This window comes from Macaca fascicularis, chromosome 11 (genome assembly GCF_037993035.2).
Source record: "Macaca fascicularis isolate 582-1 chromosome 11, T2T-MFA8v1.1".
Classification (NCBI taxonomy): domain Eukaryota; kingdom Metazoa; phylum Chordata; class Mammalia; order Primates; family Cercopithecidae; genus Macaca; species Macaca fascicularis.
In genome coordinates this window covers 85,153,776-85,166,178 of record NC_088385.1, presented here as the reverse complement: position 1 = coordinate 85,166,178, position 12,403 = coordinate 85,153,776, and the positions used below count along the sequence as shown (strand labels likewise).

At 35.3% G+C, this 12,403-nt stretch overlaps 1 long non-coding RNA gene across 1 annotated transcript in view; it reads left to right on the top strand.

Annotated features, from left to right (window-relative positions):
• Positions 1 to 9,016, top strand: part of LOC123567552 (uncharacterized) — a 35,601-nt gene extending 26,585 nt beyond the window's left edge. The window contains exon 3 of the long non-coding RNA XR_006690555.2: positions 8,331 to 9,016. This is a non-coding gene — a long non-coding RNA (uncharacterized lncRNA). The remainder of the gene's footprint in view (positions 1 to 8,330) is intronic.
• Positions 9,017 to 12,403: the final 3,387 nt, after the last annotated feature.

Genomic DNA, 12,403 nt, shown 5'->3' with positions numbered 1-12,403 from the left:
GAACAATTTTTATAAATTCAGGGCCTCTGTTGATTCAACACTTTTTCATGCTATTAGTTTCTTGAGTTGACTTTAACTCATTCTCTAATTTTATGTATTAGCATTCAAATTAGGTGTGACTCCATGAAAAAAAAATTCCTATTTTCCTTTGTGTATCAATCAATTCCTTTTTCATTGTGTGTAGCTTTTCTCAATTGTTAACAAGACCTTGAGAGCAGGGCAGATTATGCTTAACTGATACCAATTTACATGTTCCATTTTATCTTCTCTTGATTTGTGCTAAAAAGTATAGTTCAGGATTTCTAGGGCTTTGATGTAGAGAAACAGCAATAAAACACATTTATTGAGCACTGTTAAGACAATGATACTCTGCTATGCATGACCTCCTTCTGTTTTTCACAACTGTTTGAGATAGGTATCTATTACCATTCTAGTGATGATGTAGAAAGTGAGGCACAAATACATTCCAGAGCCAGAATTTTTAATCCTGTCTGATCCCAAAGATCATAAGCTTAGTTATTACAAAGATTGGTATTTAAACTTAGAAAAGCTTGAGACTATTAATACAATTTCCAGCTATTATGTAAGAGAGCAGTTCCAGAAGAATTGCATCATAGGTAAGTGGGATTTTTACCAACTGCTTCAAAAAATAGTATTGAAGTATCTTTTTAATATTTGATATTTTAACTATTTTTATTCTTTCCTCAATTTTTGTCCATTCTCAGCCAATAGGCTCCATGCTCTATACACACAGTCAAAACTATCGTTAGAACAACTCCATATTATCAGCTACCACATATTAAGGTCTAACTTCTGCCACTACATTTCTACATATAAGGAGACCAAGAAAGAAGCCTTGAGAATTTATATCCTTATATACCTTCTTAAAGCATTGCAATTAGATAGATCTATATCCCCTGATGTGAAAGCAAACATAAGTAAGCAATCTATTTATTTCATATGCTTGAGAAATTGTATTTGTTGCTATTAAGACAAACCACAATCTCTCTCCTCTTTCCCATGTCCAGAATTTCTCTTGCCTTTAATCTAAATATCCTAGAAAGAAAACAAACCCACCAGTTACTATTCAATCAGACTGCTACGATTTTTAGGAGGATGGCAGGGGCTAGCCATCAAAGGCATTGACAATTACCAGGGGAAAATTACACAGATCACTAAAAACAGAAGCAACAGAAGCTATTACACTGGCTAGCCACCTCTTTCCTATATATTCTATTTGACTGGCATTCTCTTATGATTAGTAAAATCTAATTATTTTTTGAGAAAAGGACAAAAGTTGCAAGCAGTTTGATTTTAAAGACTCAGATTTTAGGAAACACAAATAACATTTCATTGGAAAAAACCTACATTTAATTGACATAAAACCCTGGGATTGATAGTGAGATCAAAGGTAGGGAGGGAGAATGTAAATGCAAAGTGGATGTCACTGATGCTGAAATTTGTGTATTTGGAGCAGGATGATGCATATGAGCCAAAGACGAGGGTCTTCAAAAGCAAACAGAAATAACTCAAAGCCCCCCTGATGGCTTCCCTCAATGTCCAACCAATTGCTTCTCTGGGGGAGTTATGCTGGTAAAGCAGCAACCACACATTCATTTCAGTAAGGTACTGTGACTGCTTTAACAAATTATCAAACTTGGTTGTACCCTAAGGCCCACTTCAAACAACAGAAATTTGCTATCTCAGCGGTGGAGGCCAGAAGTCTGAAATCAATGTATGGACAGCACTGTGCTCCCTCCAGAGGCTCTAGATGAGATTCTCTTCCTTGCCTTTTCCAACTTCTGGTGGCAGTGGGCATTCCTGGACTTGTGGTTGCTTCACCCCAGTGTCTGCATATATGATCATATGACCTTCTATTTTTTGTTTGTCTCAAAGCTCCCTCTTTCTCTCTCTTATATAGATACTTGTAATTGGATTTAGAGCTCACCTAGATAATCCAGGGTGATCTCATAACTCATAACACTCACATCTGCAGAGACCCTTTTTCCAAATAAGATAACATTAATAGGTTCTAGAGATTTGACATGGACGTATGTTTTAGGAAGCAACAATTCAACCAATGATAACATGCTTGCATATTCCTTACAAACAGTCTTGGAAGAAGTGAAACTGTCTTTTTCTGGTGATGATTGTATGTCCCTCAAATGAGTCTGAGTTTGGTCTTCCCTTAGTGCAAGCATGGGGAAGAAAGGGGAGGAATAGAAAGGAATGCAGCTGTATTTTTAAAAGACTGGACCCTTACTGCGCCCCGTCTCAAATAAAATACTGGCTCTTTGAAAACAATGGTTTAAGGATACATACTTAATACAATGATAATATCAACCGAAATATATGAAAAAAAATTCTATCACCAAAAGCTATTTCCTTACAAGAAGGTGGATATTTAGAGAAACAGTACCCTCTCTTTCAGGTTATCAGGGATCTACTGAGTGTTTATAATAAATAGTCCCAAGTTTGAGCAACCTAGAAGAAAAATGTGTAGTCCAGGATCTTGAGGAAATCACATCCTTGAAGAGCTGGCTTGATGTGCTATTGAAATGTTATTGTCTATCTTTCTGCAATGGGCATACTATATCACCAATAGGAATATTAGAAGCTTAGTCAATTTCCCAACAATAGAAGTGAAGAACTAATTTTTGGTGACCAAAGAGTTGCTTCTCTATTCTTATCTAACACAATACGTCTCATTTGCTTTCTTAAAGCGTATGATTAACGACTTTAGGAGTTACAAATACTAATTACAATTAGACTCACAAATTGAGTTTTTAAAAATCTAATTATAAATTATGAAACAAACTTTATAAAAGTTATGTTTCTTGGCAAACTGAGAGTAGATAAATGGGCATAAGATTTTAACTCTTGTAATCTACATTACACCTACGAGGAAGTAGAAAAAGATCACATAAAAATAGTAACAAGACAAAAACACCTCAGGCCGCTTCAAAACCTTACTGAATATCTTGAACCTTATTCTTTTTCATCACCCATGTATGTATACACTGAGACAAGTAATCAGCAATAAAAAAGGCACATGGTAAAGCTTTGTTCCAGTGTAGTTATTTATTTAGTTTTTTTTTTTTTAATCTACAGTTGTCTTTCCTTTTAATTCAGGATTAATATCATCACAGAGTACCTTCTTTATTTTGTATTCATTCCGTAACCTTCATCTGTATGCCTCTTTAAAGACAAAACTAACTTTCAAAAACAATTTGCTTCACTGGAGGGAATAATATAGTGCATATTGATGTGTAAGACTTCCATCTTTAACTCTAAGGAGTTAACAATTCAAAGACAACAACAAATACTCATCTCTTTCCTCCTTCCTCCTCTCTCCCTTCTCTCATCTCCTCTGCTCCCTCTTATCCATCCTCTTTTTTTCCTCACCCTTTGTGGTTCCTACTTCCCTGGCTCTCTGTTCCCTGCTTCCAAATGAGAACCCAGCTGTCAGCACTGTGCTGCAATGCGAGGGATGTCAAGGACGTTCTGCTAGGCAATGCACAGGACCATTGATCATTGTTTTTCTTCACTGTTTACAGGGAATTTCTTGGCAAGAGAAGTGTCTTTGCCATGCAGAAAGAATTCAGAGTGCTGCAAGGTTTTGGCTTTTTGGAACAACACATTAAGGTTATTACGTTCTGAATATTCAGCAGGTTAAAATTCCTGTTTTTCATTATTGCCTCCATAAAATAGTATCTGTATTTACATCCAAAACAAAATTCCAGAGTCTCACTATAACAAATGTAGGGAAGAAACTTTTTCCCTTCACAGTTGTATATATCAAAGCGACACAGTGACAAAACAAAACATTCAGGCATAACAATCTTAGTTCGATAACTGTGTACTTTGGAAACCAAAAAAAAAAAAAAAAAACAAAGTAAAGAACACGCATATTACCATTCATGAAATAGCCATGAATTTTTAGCATATGGCATGAACCACAGAAGCAATACAATTTGTTCTTTAAAAGCTCTGGATAAGCTTTTAAAGTTATGGATCTGCAACACAAACAAATTTAAACCTAGGAAGACATCCTGTTGCCATGACAATATGGTACACTAGCTCCCTGCCATCATGAGTCCCAGGCTTCAGGAATATGATCACACCCTTGCAATTCAGCGTCCTTTGATAACAATGTGCTGCTTTTAAATCTTATTAACATGTTACTTATTCATTTTTAGCTTTAATAGATATAGTAAATCACCTGACAAAAAATAAGTATTAAATACATTTATTTCAAAATATATTATCTGATGCTAGTAATAACTGTGAACTTACAACCAAGATGTTTAGATTAGAGAGATAAAGGCTATTGTTCAAAATGAAAAAAGTATCCTTTGTAGGAATCACTCATTTTCAGTGCTTCCATGGAAAGTAAAACGGACACTAATTCAAAACCTTGGAAAAACTCATCGTGATATATTATTCATTCCACGATGATGTCTGCAAACGTGCTTTAAAAACAAAATAGAGAAACAGAGAACAGGCCTTAACTTGTCACAAACAACATGAGCCAAAAACAATCTCTTCTGAGGCACAAAACAAACAGGGTGAGAGGTTTCTTTTTGTCAAGGCAGATGGCAGCTTATTATCCCCAGCATCTCACTTTCTTCCCATTTCCCAAGATTGTTCTTGCTTTCTCCTTTCCTTATTATATTGCAGCTGATAAGTAATGAAAGGTTTCACTGGGTTACCCTTAACTCATTCTCTCAGTAAACATGTAACAGGCCTTCTCTTAAAAAGACAAGAGAAGAATAAGCTCAGCCTAGCAAGGAGGGCAAATATGAGAAAAATAGACATAATAAAATTCTAAAGGCTGTAGTCCTGGAATATAAAGGATTCCTTAAAATCATAGATGAGTATAGGCCTCAAACAGTCCGGAGGCACAATTTATGTTTGAGCTGAGCATTTTCCTAAGTAACAAGGGGTGAAAAGGAGAGGACATATTTCAAGAAAAGGACATGTACAAAGGCACAGCATTTTGGAGTTCACTATCTATTTTGGGAAATTCCATCAGGCCTGTAAGCCTAGAGTGAGGTGCATATGGGAAAGCAGCATGAAATCAGCTTGCCATAACAAGAGGTTTGTACTTTGTCCTGCAAAGTACAGGAACCCATAAAAAATTACAGGCCATGGGAAAAGAAAGTCCAAAAATTGTTGTAGAAAGATCACTAACAAAATGGGAGAGGATACACTGGATTGAGGTGAGCTTGAACACAGGAAAGTTAAGAAGCTACCATAATAGTTCAATTGAGAGAGATCTGAACAAGGACTGTTTATGGAGTGATCTGGAGAATATTAGAGGGGTCCATTTAACAAACCTTGGTAATTTATTCAATGCAGAAATTAAAGGGAATATTTCTGGCATGAGCGATTAGGTGAAAGCTGTTATAATTTTCCACAGTGAGGAATATGATTTAGGAGACAGGCATGGTGAGATAGATTAGTGTATTACAGGAAAATTCCAACAAGTAAAACTAAGAGGGAAAAAGAAGATTGAAAATCAAATGATAGTAACAGTTACATTGAAAAGATATACAGAGAAAGAGGATACAACGAAGGAGAAACAAAATAGTTAGAAATTGGAAGGCTTTCTTTCAACAAAAGCATTTCAAGAGAGCCCTCCATATTGAAATGCATTTGAATAATGTTTCTAGTGTGATAAAAGGCATCCATGAATACGAAAAAAACTGTGTATATTATTTAACAGTTCATCCTTGCACCATGTAGAAGCATCATTTGATATTTACCACAAATCTGTGTGCCTAAATTAGGTATTATTATCCCTCTTTTTATAAGAAGAGATTCTCATATCAGAGATCTCATGTCTCTTATAAATAAGAAGCATAATATTTCCCACAAATCTGTGTGCCTAGACTAGGAATTATTACCCCTCCTATTTGTGGAAGAGAAGGCTGAAGGTCAGAAAGGTTGGCTAACTCCCTCAAGGTTACACAGCTGGTAATCTAGGACTGCTGACTCTATTTTCTCAAGATATTTACATATATTATCTAGTTATTCCTGAACCATATACAGGGATTTATTTTGTAGAAATACAAAATCATTCAGTCAACTAAAGCTATTTCACATCTTCTGTAGCTTGGGGATGATTTAAATATCTAAAGAAATATTTTGGAATAACTGTCCTAGATATGACTACAAGCTCATTTTTACCCTGAATTTGTGAAACTGAGATAAGACAGTCATAAACGGCAAAAGGAAGAGTAGAAAAAGGTTTTATAAACATATTGTGAACAAGATATTCTTACTCAAGTCAGAGAATCAACGTAATTTTTCCTCTGGAGTACTGCCAGACTCAAGGTGATAATTATTACCCATTACCTGTTTCAGATATATAAACAGGATACTCAATTTTAGACTCACCAAGTAATATAGCAATCTCCTAAATGAGTCAAAGAATATAATCAAAAGAAAGGGTAAAATTATTCAAAATATTTCCTTAAAACAATAAAAATAGCACGCATAAATCTCTTGTGTAGATCCATAAAGGGTAAATGGTAAAACGCTTGGGAAACCTATCTGTTGCCAAAAAGGTGATATAAAAAATGAAAAAAACATCAGATTAAGAACTGAAACCAAAGCCATATTTGCACAAACATTTCTTAGAATTGTGATAAATCCATCCAGAGCCACAGAGAAATCAGCAGGTGTCATAAGAATCACTTCTGTTTCAGTGTGGTCACGGAGAATATCTCACTAATACTTTGTAATAACAAAAATTATTATTTTAGAGCATAACTTGCATTCCATTAATACGTTCTTTACAATTTAAAATTTTTTATTTTAGTCTAGAAACTTCTTTGCGATAGGTATTGTTTCCACCATTTAAAGATGAAAAATGGTGGCTCAGAAAAAATCAGTATTTGCTGAGTTTTATCAGAAGGAGAAGGCAGAAAGCCAGAATGTGAATTTATGTGTTTTCACTCTAAATCTTTTACGTAAGATCACTATACCACTCTATACTCCATTTCATAACTTTCAACTTTAATATTCTCATAAGGTCCAGGAAATAATCTTTTACAGGATAGCAAAAATCAAATCATATTGAGATGTTAGTTGTCTCACAGCAGTTATGCTTTATTATGTGATTACTCATCTGATACATAAAAAGCTAAATTCTTTTTACTCTCTAAACATAAAGTATGTTCATAAATAGCCAAGAGTGTATCTGAGGTTGCTTTAAGCTCACTAGTGCGTTACTACAGGACTCAGAGACTCCGCATTTTAATTACATGCCATGATTTCATAACTCAGTCCCATGGCAAATCATTATAATAAACACATCAAAAGAAGCCTCATCTCTTTATGCATAATGCAAGCATCAAATACAATGACCCTTCTCATATTTGCACATAAGTAATTTTATTTTTGCAAGGATAATGAATTCCTTTGCTTCTCAATTTATTCTTTGTTTTTGTAAAATATTAATCACCTGGTATTCAGAGTCCTTCTTTAGAAGTCAAATTTTGAAGTTTCTTTACTATAACCAAAAATATAAACATAGAATTCTCAGATAATAATTATGGATTGCCTAAGCTTCTTAACAGTATCTCGAGTAGTCCAGCTAGAACATGCCTGCAAACAGCAAAGAATATTCACTAAACCTCTATCCCTAGGACATTCTTTTTTTTTTTTTTTTTTTTTTTTGAGACAGAGTTTCACTCTTTTTGCCCAGGCTGGAGTGCAATGGCGCGATCTCAGCTCACCACAACCTCCGCCTCCCGGGTTCAAGCAATTCTCCTGCCTCAGCCTCCCGAGTAGCTGGGATTACAGGCATGTGCCACCACCCCGGCTAATTTTGTATTTTTAGTAGAGACGGGGTTTCTCCATGTTGGTCAGGCTGGTCTTGAACTCCTGACCTCAGGTGATCCACCTGCCTCGGCCTCCCAAAGTGCTGGGATTACAAGCGTGAGCCACTGCGCCCGGCCCTTAGGACATTCTTAAGTAATGAAGCAGTTTTGAAAAGTGTTGGGACTTTTTGGAAAGTCAAATGAATTTGTGCATAGGGTCTTCCATATCAGACTTGCAGAATGAGGTAAATATTTAAATTATTGTTTAAATTAGATTTGGAATCTGTTTGTGAGGTGTGTATGTGTATGTGCTTCTGCCTTTTGTGAGATATGTATGTGAATACGTTTCTGACAGTAAGTCTCCCAGAATTGATGAGACCTTAGTTTAAACACCATTAACAGGTATATTGCCCCAAAATGGGTACTGATCTACATACCATGTCTATAATTATACTTATATAATTATAATTACCATTATTTTTTCTTTCAACAAATTTTAAGCACCTACTATGTATCAGTCACTGTGCTAGGAGTTGGAAATATGAGGAAGACCATAACTCTCACAATAGAATACAAGGAAGACCATCTCTCAAGAAAGGAACATCATAAAACATGTTTACTCTCAAGTCCTCATCCTTATCAAAAATATCTTCAGATTGATGTCATTCTGAGAAAAGTGATTTCATACTGAAAAAAAAAAAATCTACAAAAAGAGTAAAACTTTTCTTCTCCATTTTCAGAACTTGGGGGCGGGGGCAGGTGTTCTCATCTACTTTCATCTTTGTCCTGGTAGAAATGATATGCTTAACATTTTGGTGAGGAAGGTCGGTCTCTAAGGCTACAGATGAGAAGATCGGTTACTGGATGTGTTCCTAACTTCAAAGTCAAATCCAAGAGCCTGAAAATAAAGGATAGAAGGAAAGGGAAACAAAGAAAAATTACCAGACAATGTGAAGACATTTTATGGAGAGGAAGAAAGAGTGAGCACAGGAAAAATCACAAAGGAGTATACGAAGAAAAGAAAGATAACAGTTATTAGTAAGTAAAGAGATAATCAAGCGATAATCTTTTCAGTGGCATGAACACCATAGTTTGTCACATCACTGGTCATTAGTGATTTGTGAGAAGCAGTGTCTCAACTATGTTTCTGTTACATTAATTATACCTGAAATAAAATCTTCGCATACTTATTGTTCCACATATAGTTATTCCTATACTGTTTCATGAAAAAGTTAATAATGAATACCTATCGACTACTTAGTAGGTCCAATCAACATGCTAAATGCTTTATGTATATTGACTATTTTTAATATACAAACTCCATAAGATATATACTACTATTAGGCCAACTTATAGATACCAAAATTGTATACCACAGGACTTAATTCATCACATTTCTATTCATATATCCCCCTTCTCCTCCCTCAATAAAAGCTTGACATTAGTCCCAAGTTAGGTACAGACAGTTTGCTGTGTAATTTTGGATAATTCTCTAAGCCTTCATTCTTCATCCACAAAATAGATACAATAAAATGGAGTATATGACAGCATCGTTGTGAGGATTAAATAATTCACATAAAATCATTTTACTTATAGCTAAAACAAAATAACAGTAAGTGAATTAAAAGAATTATTATAATCATTATTATTTTAGATGGCTGATTAAATAACAATATTAAGCATTGTAATTTTTTTTTTCTTTTGAGACAGAGTCTCACTTTGTTGCCCAGGCTAGAGTGCAGTGGTGCAATCTTAGCTCACTGCAACCTCCTCCTCCAGGGGTTCAAGAAATTCTCCTGCCTCAGCCTCCTGAGTAGCTGGGATTACAGTTGCACACCACTATGCCCAGCTAATTTTTTTTTGTATTTTTAGTAGAGATGGGGTTTCATCATATGGGTCAGGCTGGTCTCGAACTCCTAGCCTCATGATCCGCCCGCCTCAGCCTCCCAAAGTGCTGGGATTACAGGTGTGAACTACCATACCCAGCCTAAACATCAGAATCTTAATAGTGCCACTCATGGTTAACTGGCAAATATTTTATAATACATCAGAGTAGATGCTGGCTTAAAAACGAAATGCTCGAATTCCAGATCAGATTATGGGTTTCTGAAAAAGCTTCTTTAAAAGCATCTAAAATATTAGCTCAGAGCAAATAGCACAGGATTTAATATAATTAAATAGACATCCATAAATACTGCAATGTTTGGCATCACTATAAATGCCCGTGGGCCTCTCTGCACTGCTGCATATGCTGCTCATGCCTGTGGGTTCTGAGAAGAGTTAAGTGACACAGCAGCATCATACCTTCTGCTATAGTGTAAGAGGCCAATATAATATTACATATATTAGATATATACAATGATTTTCACATATTTATAAGTGATGAAATATTATTTTTGAAATATTAAACAATTTTCCCCTTGTAAATTCCCTCTTTTCCCTCTGCTTAGCTTCTGCACTTCCTTCACAAACTTCCTCCCCTACTTCATGTCATTGTGGCGTTCAGTACTCACTGAGACAGTGGAAAGGAAAGAAAAAAGGAAGCCATTGAGCCTTTGATTTGTAAAAGCATAGAAGCCATTTATAGAAAGGGGGAGAATTTTAAGCATAAAGCAAACATTTGAGAGAGGTAAGTTGAAGAGACTTAGGATGTCCCAGGATTAGGAATCACAAACAAAAAATAGAGGACTGCTGGATCAGGGCTGACGTGGCCAGGTAGATGGGAATGAGGCATTTTTTTTTTTTTTTTTTTAACAGAAATCTGTGTCAACAAGACAACTAGTCAACTTAGTGATCGCCAGCACACTTAGGCAACACGGAAGACTACATGCTTTCCCTCTACAGAGGTAGTATATAAGCTCCCAGAATTTACCCAACAATCTAGTGAAGTCCAAATTGTTAGTACATTTCTAGCATGTGAATAGAACGCTCAGATTACAAATTAAATTTGCATATAAAATACAATGTGATTTTCTCACACACCCATGTCAGGTTCATATCCACACATCCTAACTGACTGTATTATGCATGTGCATATTTATATGTGTGTGTGTGTGTGTGTGTGTGTGTGTGTGTGTGTGTGTAAAACACATATAAAGACACATCAATGTGGCCATAAAGTTATGCATTTAATTTCTAGGAAATTCTACAGAGTAGATACTGCATAAAAATTTCCCCTAGGAACATATAAATGTCTCAAAGGCAGGAATTCTGTTTTATTCATCTTTATATTAGCAGAACCTGGCACAGCTCCTGAACTAAGTTCTTACAAAATCTGTTAAACTAGTAGTCAATGTGCATGTGTAAGAAAGTGGCACGATGAGAAAATGTACTTTGAAGGACATTAATTTGGCAACCATGAGTAAGATAGACTAGGTGGTTGAACTAGGAGGCTATTTAAACGTCAAGGAATGGGTATGATGTTCTGAACTAGGCTGGTCGCCTTGGGAACAGGAAGGAGGGCATGAATGAGATCACTAAGTGGGAATTGATGGATTGTGGCAACAATTTTCTATTATAGAACTAGAGCTCCTGTGGGGTTGAACCTAGAATGGTTTCTATCCCTTGGCCAAATGCTTCAAGAGTGTAAAGTAAATATTAGCTATCAGTGACAATAGGAACTAGTAGAAACAGCTTTTTAGAAAGAATAGTATTCAAGAAGTTCGTCCATTTAAATTGATTACATTTAAATAGTCTATCTAGTTAAAACACAAAATACAACCATTAAAACTTTGAAAATACCTTTTTTATGTTCAAAATAAAGTCATTAATATTGTTCTAAGTACTCATCTGTAAAACAGCAATAATAGTAAAGTCAGTTATCTATGTTCAGTGAATAATCATATGAGCAAATACATACATGATACAGCTTGCATTTTAAGAAAGATTATATATATATATATATATATATATATATATATATATATATATATATTCATTTCAAGCTGGAATTGGAAAGTTTGTCAATTCCACACTTAAAGAAATAGGTTAGTAAGTACAGACACGCTGAAATGCCTGGGGTCCTTATTATCTTTGAGCTTCAGTGAAACAGAATCTGAAAGGAGAAATAAATTCATGTCTCTATAGGCAGATCAAGATGAAAAATAAACATTTATCATTAGCTCCCCTTTGCCTTCTGCCATGAGTAGAAGTTTCCCAAGGCACTCAACAGAAGCAGATGCAGGTGCCATACTTCTGGTACAACCTGAAGAACTGTGAGCTAAATAAACCTCTTTTCTTCACAAATAACCCAGTCTCAGGTATTGCTTCATGGCAACACAAACAGACTAAGACAAGACATAATGTCACCATCCCTATAAAAATAATTTTGGCAATGCCATTCTAAAAAGGTGAGTATATGTATATACAAGATTAAACAGTCCTGATGAAGGCAAAACATAATTTCTGATTCCCATTTAAAGCATATGTAATGAGTAGAGGAGTCACCCTCAGAATAAAGGTCATTTAAACTAATTCAAAATACAAAATGGGTATAAGTCCCCATATTAGAAGTTGATAATGTAGACCATGAAACTATTTTCCCCTTCACTGTTATCATGACTCAACACAAAAAT